Below are 10,763 nucleotides of genomic sequence, written 5' to 3'. Positions count from 1 at the left end.
TTCAAAAGTAGAGCCAATAAAATCTTTAAAACTCCAATCAGAATGTTTCCAAAAGATAAAACAAATAGAGTTAGAGGGCGAATCTGGCCGCACGGTGAGCAGAGCTCCAGAGTATCAAAACTTGCCAGAAATCAACAGTTTTCTGTACACACAGGCTGCGAGATCATGGGCTCATGCTGAGTTATCAAAATATTCTGATTTTATATCTTCCTCTTTCATTTTTGCCATTCTGACCTTTAGGTCAAGAGTCAAATAATCAAATAATGCCAGCTTTTTAAAAGTTAAAAATGGAACAAATGAAAATTGAAAAAGATGGTATCAAAACACAATAGAGACAAAAAGCACCCCCACCCCCCATGTGCCCTTTGCTCCCTTTCCCTTGCGTTATGCAATAATTCAATCTCATTTAGAGTCTTTTATCACATAATATTTGTATTTATGATGTCTTCAATATTTCAGAATTGAAAATCTGCACAAAACAATTCTAGCCTAAAGATTTTTGCCATGCAGAGCTCTTAACGTGAATCCAAACAAGAAACCAATGGAAGCAGGCTATAATCCATAGTCATTTCCTTAAGTTTAGGAAAGAGGCACAATCAGAAACAGTTAACACTTATAATTACTGTTGTAGTTGATTTTAGGTTAGTCAGCAACGCAGTTGTGTATGTCAGTTCATAAACATTTAATTAGTGAAATCAAGAAGGAATAAACCCTATAGTTTTTTTTTTTTCCTAATGGCTCAAAGTTAGTTCTTTAAAACTTTTAGATCTAGTAAAATAAACCACGAAATTTTAGTTAAAAAACTCCCTTATATGTCTGCACATAAATGATATAGATTATGTTGAAAAGTTCATTTAATTGACATTTTGCAATGAACTGGGTTTTTTGTTTGTTTGCTTGAAAAGGATGCCAGCTAGATGAATTAAATAAAAGGAGAAGACCAAAAAGGGCAAGAAATATTGCAAAGGTTAGAGTAATATATCGAAAAGGTTGAGAGAATCTGGAACCAATAGCTGAGAGGATGAATTATTGATTCAAGTCCAGCTTCAGACAGATCCTTGGAGATTTGCTGTTACTTGGAAGATGCTCAGAATGAAATCAAGCACCAGAACTCAAGTAGTCCACAAAATATTGGAGTTGATTATTTACTTGTTTGATTTCTTTTGTTTGGTGAAGAATTGCACTTTTGAATTCTAGACTAGGATTTTCTAAAGCTAATAACATTCCAAGGTGGTATTTGCCATGCTGATCTATCTATTTGTATAAAAGAAAATAATATCTTTTATAGTTTCCTTTATGATGATTACTGGGTGTTTTTCTTTTTTAATTCTTTTGACAATCAAGGGCATTTTAAAAATTGGGTGGGGAAGGGGATTAAACAAAGAATATTTTAAAAAATATCTCATTCAGGTTAGGTTTAAGTCATATTTGTTAATCTCAAAACTGTTCTTCTATAAGTAAATTTCACTTTTTGAGAGAAGATGACACTTGAATTACCTATAGGCCCAGCACTGATTCAGGACTCCTGTATTATAGTGGATTCCCCTGCCTCTCAGATTGCGGTTTTTTAGAATTCTTTGGTGATTTCCAACATATAATGTATATTCTTCCACTGACTTTCTTACCCATCAAGTCTTAAAGTAAAAATAATAATAATAATAATAATAATAATGATAACATTAAAATGCTATCTGAAATTTTCTTCAGTATAAGGGCATACAACTGCTTGGTAAACTGTAGACAACTGTGAAAAGCAGTCATGAAGATAAGTTGAAGTCAAGTTGGCTTCAGGTTTGTTGTGCAACCATCCCAGGCCGGCAGGCTCACTGTTGATTCAAGCAAACCAAAGAATATTGGAGCCTTAGGTATGTCTGATGCCTTTAACGCTGCATCAGGGGACCGTATATATAGGCAGGCAGGAAGGGAGGCACAGACAGACAGAAAGACCAAAGGACTGAATGGCTGAAAAGCCCAATAGCAACTGAGACTCCTAGACCCCTTTATATTGTTATTTGCCTGTGGCCATCTAGCTGACATACTGTTGCTCGTGCAAGGCCCATTTGTTGTTTGTTGGATGTCCAAAAGGCGGGAAACATAACATTATAAGTTTATGGGTGGTCTGTTGTTTTGGAAGATAAAAAATAACCTGAATTAACTGGTTTTCCTTACAAGATCTCAGGTCAACCTCTTACTAGTTACTTGATCTTTTTTCTCTGTTTCTCAGTTTTCTGATTTGCAAAATGGGGCTGAAAATAATACATTCACAAGACTGGTGAGAATGTACTGAGAAAATTCTTAGGTTGCTGTGCAGCACATTTAAAGATGTTCTATGATTAACCATTTTTCTTAGTATTATTCAGGAATATTGCCCTGAACAAATGGAATGAAAACACATCATGTGAAAACTCACATTTTTGTATTTATATACGTGGACAGTTGGGTAATAAAATCAAGCAAAAATTTAACGTAAATGCCAGCAACTTGGCGATTCTGATTGAGTCAAGCAATCTAGCGATTCAAATATCTGTTGATTTGGAAATTTAATTAATTTGACTTGGTCTAAAAATACATTATCAATCATAGCATAGGGGAAGTCAACTGAAGTTTGATGAAGTGCTGAATACCTGAGTGCAGAATACCTCTAAGGTGAAGTGAGAAGGTGAGATCAGCTGTGCAAATATGGAAAGAGGCAAAGGAGAAGCAAAAATCAATACTCCTGTTAGAATCAGCATCTTTGTGTACTGGCTATAGGCAGGGTTGATGTTCATATGATTAATGTGCCTTGCACATATTTCTCATTCTCAGCATGACTTCTCCATAAATATTGGTAAAGCAGCCTCTGATAAACAGTGTTTTGTGGCACGCACAGCATACTGACCACAAAGAATCACTGATTCTATAAAAGGAAGCCAGGATTAATTTTTTAGGCTGATTTAGAACCATCATATTAGAAATATGCTCCATATTTTGAAGTCTACAATGTATTGTCCATCCCATGACACACAGCAAAACAATGGGAACCCAAATTGTAAACTGGATGAGGTCAAAAGAAATGAACTGTTGCGAAGCATAGATATAAGACATGCTTTTTTACAGTGCAATGAAGTTTTCCTCATCCTCCTTTTACATACAAACTCAGGGTGTGAATGTGGTCAGCTAAAATACTTGAGACTGTATGGTAATAGTTTAAGTGACCTCTTTAGAAATTGTGAAACAAGCCAGTCACTCCTTTACAACATAGTGAGAGCTAGAGTACATTCCCTAGTCAAAATGCTACAATGGGCATAATATAACATCTAATATCAATATATACAGAATGAGTGATACATGTTTGAAAAGTAAGTCAATTATTTTTCAGTAACATATTCTGCCAGATAACCTTTCAAAAAATAAAATTAAAATTTAGCAGTATAATTCAATTTTTCTTGGTATTCAATAAATTTTGATAATTATGAAATACAAAGAAAATCTAAATTTTATATTTATAGCAGGGTCACTTTCTAATTTTATATATGAGCTGTTTAACTATAGCAAATATTTTTATATCATGCTGTCTCTCCTTCTGACACCTCAGATGATATATAGGTTTATCAGTTAAGTATACGTGTCAGGAGTGTAAATTAATTTCACAATCAGTCTTTAGCAAAAATAAATAGGAAAAAGTGTGCTCTATTTATTCCTATATCTTAACAAATATGAAAAGTTCTGTGTGTATATTTTTATCTGTATCTTTGTCACTGTGTCTATCCATTTATCGATCAATCTATATTTACAGAGAGGCATATCTATTTCATTGAAAAGAAGATAAATTACTACATAAACCTGTATTTCATTCTAGTTCTACCAACCATGTCGTTTAACTATTTTAGCCTCTCCTGCCTCAAGTTTGTCTCCTATAACCAACCATATGTGAGAGGTCTATGGTGAGGATTAACTAAAGTAGTTAATTCAATAGTTCAGTAGTAATTCAACATTTTTTTTGTCAAAAATTCACTGAAATTTACTTAAAATCTTTTATGATTTCAAAGAAAACTACCATTAGCAAGAATTTAATCCAAACTACTGGGTAATGGATACATTTAAGGTGTTAAATGTAAGAAATTTTTGAACCTTTAAAAATATTTCATTTGAAACAAGTCTCAAGAGAGAATATCGAGATGATAGAATGGGAAGCCCTGCATCCTCCTTCCTGTCACAAACACACCAATTCAGAAATCCAAAAACTAATTTAAATACTCCTGCATCCCAGGTAAGAGCAAAGACAGATTTTCCAAAGCAGACAGGGACATTCAGGACACCCATGCTGGAGTACCTTCTGCTGGCTCAATACCATACAATCAGGAAGAGACTTTCTGTCTTCCTGGCTCATCCAGGGGCAAAATGGGATTGTCTGGCAATGTCAGCACCCCACTTTATTCCCAGAGGGATCTTCAGACTACTGGTTTTTGTTTTGTCAGAAGAATTCTAATGGGTGCAGCACAGTGTAGCCACCTAAGATAGAAGGTAGATGGCAGCTGGCACTAAAAGCTACCACAAAGATTATCCCCTCTGTTCAGCACAGAGTAAGCAGATGAAAACCCCCAGTTCAGCTTCTCCCTGGGGAGGGAAACAGTTGATCCATGTGTCTTATGCTCCAGCTTCTCCAGGTCTGCTCAAACAAAAGCATCTGTTTCACCAATCTTGGAGCTCTGATGGCTTTGACAAAGTCTAGTCACCTAAGGGAGAATGATTTGCCTGACAGAGAACTCAAAGCAACTGTAATAATGATGCTCAATGAGGTCAAGAGAACAATGAATGCATACTATAAGGTTTCAATAAAAACATACAAAATATAAAAAATGTTTCTCCACTATATATTCTTTAATCTCTTTCATCCACATTTTGTACTGTTCAGTATAAAAGTTATTTACCTCTCTAGTTAAGATTATACCAGTTTCTTATTCTTTCTGATATTCATAGGTTAAAAGACAATATTGTTGAAATTATCCAAAGCAATCTATATATTTAATGCAACCTCTGTCAAAGTCCCAGCATCATCTTTTTAGAGAAATAGAAAAAAAATTCTAAAATGCATATGGAACCACCAAAGACCAAGAATAGTCAAATATATTATTAAAAAAAAAATCTAGAGTCATCACACTTCCTGATTTAAAAAATATATTACAAAACTATAGTAATCAAAACATGGTACTGACATAAAGACGGAGCAATGGAACAGAATAGAGATCAGAAAATAACTACTCTTTTATGACCCTGAACTCAAGATAATGACCATCGAGTCAAAATTAAATCAGTGGCAGATCACTGCAAAAACTGACTTGTCAGAAACAACATATACCCATTTTATTTGGAACTTAGTTAAAATGATCATCATTAGCATATTTACTTTCAACATTTTATATTTCATATTTTAGAAGAGACATATGCAATAGAAAGATAAAATTATTTTTAAATTTTTGGACTTTAATATCATATGAGTTAAAAACTCAGATAATACTCCAGGGGGACCCAAATCATAAGTACTAAATACTTCAATAATGGTAAGTTACCTGACATTTTTTACATGTATTTATTGGTAACCTTCTCTTAACAATCAGAAAATTTCCAGCAATACTGTTGATTTTCCAAAATTCTAAGAATTCAGATGTAAGATTAACCAGGAGAATGATCCAGAAGGCCTATCTTTGAGAAAAAGCAAAAATTTAGGTAGCTTACTTGTTCAGTGATAATTTTATAAATGTGATAACTTTGATGAGTATCAAAATAAAAAGAATCATGTCTGAACTAATGACATTTTACTAAATGTATTCTCTATTTTTGAGACCAAATGTTGTTCCATATTGGATACTAGAAAATACTTCAATACTAAGAATAGTGTTTATCCACATTTTTATAATTGTTAAACTCAGCCAAAGAAAGTCACATAGCAGAGTAATAAATATAAGAAGGTTTTACCTGTAACATTAACAAGATCCAAAAATATGTCTGACATTTGTATTCAAAGCATAGTTAAAAAATTCATATTCTCAATCAATCATAAATTTCAATGCCTTTTGAAGTGCAATAATCAAATTGCCATCCTACATTATCTTTTCATAAGGCTGAACTATAATATCAGAACAAAATAACCTTAGGGCCTCCCAGGTGGCGCAGCGGTTGAGCGCTGGGTTGCGAAGCTGCCCGCGGCTGCAGCGCCGGTTCGATCCCCGGCTGCTCCCCGGCCACCAGAGGAGGATCCCACATGGCGCGCAGACCTCTCCTGCCGCCCGCTGCTCCCCTCAGCAGTGTACTTCGGTCCTTCTGCCTGCTCTGCTCCCCGCTCTGGCTCTGGTGAATTCTCTCACCCTCCCGCGCTTCTGACTGTACCCAGTGCATGTATAAACAAAACAAACAAACAAAATAAATAAATAAATGAAAAACATGCCTCTAAAAAAAAAAAAAAAAAAAAAAAAAACAAAATAACCTTAGCTTAGTACAGTTCTGCTTCCCTCTCTATTGTCTCTTGCTCACAATCCACAATGATTGAGATTAAAATATTGATGTGTCACACCTGCAATAAAAATAAGGGAATTATGGTCATATGTATATTGTTAACTGAAGCGCAGGTTCCTCTGGCTGGCAAGAATCCCACATGTCAGTCTGCATGTTCTGTTCCCCACTCTGTCTCTGTTGGATCCTCTCACCCTCCCACACATTTGGCATGTACCCCTGTTCTTGTATGCATGAATAAATAAATCTTTAAAAAATAAATAATAAAAATACAGTGTGCAGAAAACACTGTTATCACAAAGTAGGTACATAGCCAGGAATGAAGCTGGGTATGATTATGAAAAAATCATAATTACTCTTGATAGTGAGAGTGTAAATTAAGCTCCACACATGTAAGTCTGCAAAATAATTTTAAATGAAAAATAAATTTATAATATGCAAAATAATTTTAAAGTGCAGGGAAACCTGTGGCTTCAAATCAGTACTGACTCAGGCTTACCATAAAGCCAGGGCTTGGAAAGATATATAAGATAGGCTATCCTATCTACTAGTGGTGATTAGAATGAGGTCAGAGTAAATTGGGGGACAACGTAGGAATGGCATCAAATATCATGGTAAGGCATTTTTATTTCTCCTTGAAAGCAGTAAAGTTGCCTTGAGCATGCTCAGCTATATTTACACCAGATAATCTTTCTGGCAGGTAGTTGGAAAATGAACTGCAGTAAGAAGAGACTATAGGTACAAAGACTAGTCATAATTCTTATGGCAGGATAAACCAGGTGACAGATAATGAGTGCCTGAACTAAGGCATCGACAATTGGGATAGAAAAGAAGCAAAAGCTTCCCAAGGTACTAGAGAAGGAGGATATATGCAAACTGATAAAAGTCTGGGTTTGGAAGGATAAGCATGAAAGTGGAATGAGATGCTTTATGTGGTTATACAACATTTCAAATACATTAAAGACACAGGTACATTTCTAAATGGTCACTTTATGTTATATGAAGCTTTTGTCAAAAAATGAAAACATACATGGAAAAATAAGATGGGACAGATAATATGAGAGTTTATGACACATGGTATGAGTAGGTACTGTTCATGAGACTCCCATTTCAAGTGTGTGTGTATGTGCGTGTGTGTGTTCTAGTCTGAAAAACAAAATAGATTGCTTAATATGGGTCACGGTCAGAAAAGTTTGAAAGTCATGGCTTGCATGACTGAACGCATGATGAGGAAGCTAAATAAGATTAAATATATTGAAGATTGCTAGGAGGTAATGAGCCAACAGCACGTTAAATTGAATGCGCCTTGCAAAATAAAAAATACATACGATTTAAATTTTGTCAACATGCAAAACTAAACCAAAACAAATCTTAGAAATATGACAGCAGAACTGAAGCTACTAGAGGGGGAGGAGAGGGGTGACAACAAAGTGGGTAAGGAGTCCAGTGGTCTCTGGTAAAGGATCGTGGGTGCTTTGGTGATGGGGGTGGTGTGGTGACATACATCTGAGCAGGTGGAAACCTCTTCCCCTAAATATAAAGTGTTGTAAGCCAATGTTACCACAATAAAAATAAATAAATAAGTTTAGTCAACATGTATTACAATTGTGAAATAAAATGAACTGTATTTCGGAGTTCCAGTCTAAGATGGTAACATAGGAAGCGTGAAAAGTTGACATGAGTCATTTTTCAAATGGACTCTGGCAGTCACTGCAGAGAAACTGTATTATCTATTTGTTTGTTTGTTCTTTTTCAGCAAAGTAATTTTATTTCCTAACACATGGGAAGAATGCATCCAAAATGTACTTATCTTGCAATTTTATTCACAAATGACTTCCAAATTAAAACTGCTTTGATATATAAGCATGTACCAAAAGTTACCTTAGTTGAAATATGCTAAATGCTTTTAAGTAGAGAATATTCTGAATATATTGTATTAGATAAAGCAGAATTTGCTTTAGTTGGAATAGTTGTATAAATTTTTTTGAAAGATTCATTTATTTATACATACAAGAACTTGGTGTAGTATAGAGGTGCAGGGGGAGCGGGGATGAGAGGATTTACCAGAGACAGAGTGGGAAGCAGAACAGGCAGATCTATTGAAATACACTCCTGAGGGGAGCAGCAAGCAAGACAGGAAAGGTCTGCTGCACCATATGGGTTAGCTCCCTGACGGGGGTATCGAATGTGCTGCAGTGGCAGCCAACAACTTGATAGCACTGTGTCTTTAACTCCTGCACCATCAGGGAGGTCCCCCAGTTCTATATATTTAAAACCCTGAAAAGCTACTACTTTTGCATCTAACACTTCCAGATGAACAGGATACAACAATATCAGCTTGTATTTCAGAGAATTTTCTTAGTTTTTCTGGTGATGGACCCAATTGTCCACACCAGTTGGTCCTATGCAGACAGACTTCCATGGTGGTGGTAAAGCATCCTTAATGGCTTTGGCAGCATTGGGATCACACTTGAATGGACTCTCAGAGACTGCTGTATTCATGCAACTTATTTCTTCTCCATCAGTTTTCTTGGTAACGAATGTTCTCCAATGGTCACGAGTGCTTTCAATGTCAATTGCAAAGTCCATACGTTTAAATTCTGCATTGAAAGCAAACTGGTTCTCTGGTTTTCCATCAGCAACTTTATACCTCCTAAACCAGTTCATAGGGGCTTCCAGGTAGCCAGGTTTCAGTTGCTTGACATCAATAATATTGTTATAATAAGCTGCATCAGGATCATTCACATTAATGGCAACAACACTCCAGTAAGTTTCCTCATCATAGATAGCCAACATGCCCAAAATTGTCACCCTGATTATTTCACCTCTTGCGCATACCTCGCTTCCATTGCACACACATCAGCTGGATCACTGTCACCACAATTGCCAGTGTGTTTGTCGTTATGTCCAGGGTCTTCCCAAGTCTGAGGGATGGCCCCATAGTTCCAAATAGATCCTTTATAAGGGAACAAATTTGCAATTTAATGGAGTTTTCCTTTTTTCACACCTTGTTTAATTGGATTTAAAAGGTCCTTTCAGCAATATCCATTTTTGCATTAGACCAGCATGTACTTCAGCTATCATGTGGAACACGGAACACATCCTTATCTACATAGATTGAAATATCATGAAATGGAGGTATATATTGCCCTTTCTCATTCTTCAAGAGGACTCAGCACTCAAGGGTGAAGGGCACAGCAGTGCTACTCACTGCTGAAGCCCTCCATCGCGCTGGAGACACCGCCTTTTCCAGAGAGACACCAGCCCACATGAAGTGCTGACTGACAAGGACAGACATCTGCTACCTGTGTTTCTTCAACTGGGCCAGAAACCTTTGAACTGGGCCAAAAACCAACTGTTGTAAGAAACCATCAAGCAAATAATTGTTTGAGAAGTCATCAGGAGAACTGAAGTGTACAGATTTTTTTTTTTTTTTGGCCTGAGGATAGAATCAGTAACTAATTATGTAGAGCCAAGAATAGCTTAAGTGTGTGAGTACCAAAATGAACTATTTTAAAACCACTTACCTCGTCTCCCTCTCTTCTTCCTATAAAACTATTTATTTATGTATTTATCTATTTATTGTGTTGCTCTTTGGGATGCTATTTGCGTTTTCTATCAGAATCTAATCTGTGCCCCTGAACTGTAATGCTTTGAACCTAAATAAACACATGTTGTCTTTGTAGTTGCCTCCTGAATTTTTAGGTTGACAGCAATTCCTGAAATCACTTCATTCACAGATATACAGAATCTACAGCAACACGTGGAGCAATTCCCTGTGAGAGAAAACCAGAAACTAGCTTTGACTCCTACAAATTGGGTGAATGAGAAAATATCACATCAAAATGGGTAGGAAAGGAGCCTCCCCGGTGGCACAGTGGGTTAAGCCCAGTGCTGTGAAGCTGTCCACAGCCTCTGTAGCACGGGTTTGATTCCCGGCCGGCCAGGGAGATTCCCAGATGGCGCAGCAGACATCTCCTGTCTCACCTTCTGCTAACCCTCAGCAATGTCTTCAGTCCGTCTGCCTGTTCTGCTCCCCACTCTGTCTCTGGTGAATCCTCCCACCCCCCACGCCTCTGGCCTATGCCCCAGTTCTTGTATAAATAAAAATAAATCTTTAAAAAAAATGGGTAGGAAAGGCGAGACACTCACTATAAACCCCACTCCCACCATGGTGCCATACAATCAAGAGGGAATTGGCAATTGTCAGTTTCTCTTGAGGGAGAAAAGGGTAAGACAGGCACCCCAAAACCTATCTCCGTGGTTGTACACCT

The 10,763-nt window shown here is 36.6% G+C and overlaps 1 pseudogene; it reads right to left on the bottom strand.

Moving 5' to 3' along the window:
• Window positions 1-8,847: 8,847 nt before the first annotated feature.
• On the bottom strand, window positions 8,848-9,716 carry LOC119246759 (inorganic pyrophosphatase-like; annotated as a pseudogene).
• Window positions 9,717-10,763: the final 1,047 nt, after the last annotated feature.

The sequence above is a fragment of the Talpa occidentalis genome, unplaced genomic scaffold (assembly GCF_014898055.3).
Source record: "Talpa occidentalis isolate TD23 unplaced genomic scaffold, MPIMG_talOcc4v2.1 talOcc4.15, whole genome shotgun sequence".
Taxonomy (NCBI): domain Eukaryota; kingdom Metazoa; phylum Chordata; class Mammalia; order Eulipotyphla; family Talpidae; genus Talpa; species Talpa occidentalis.
This window is presented reverse-complemented; position numbering and strand designations above follow the sequence as displayed.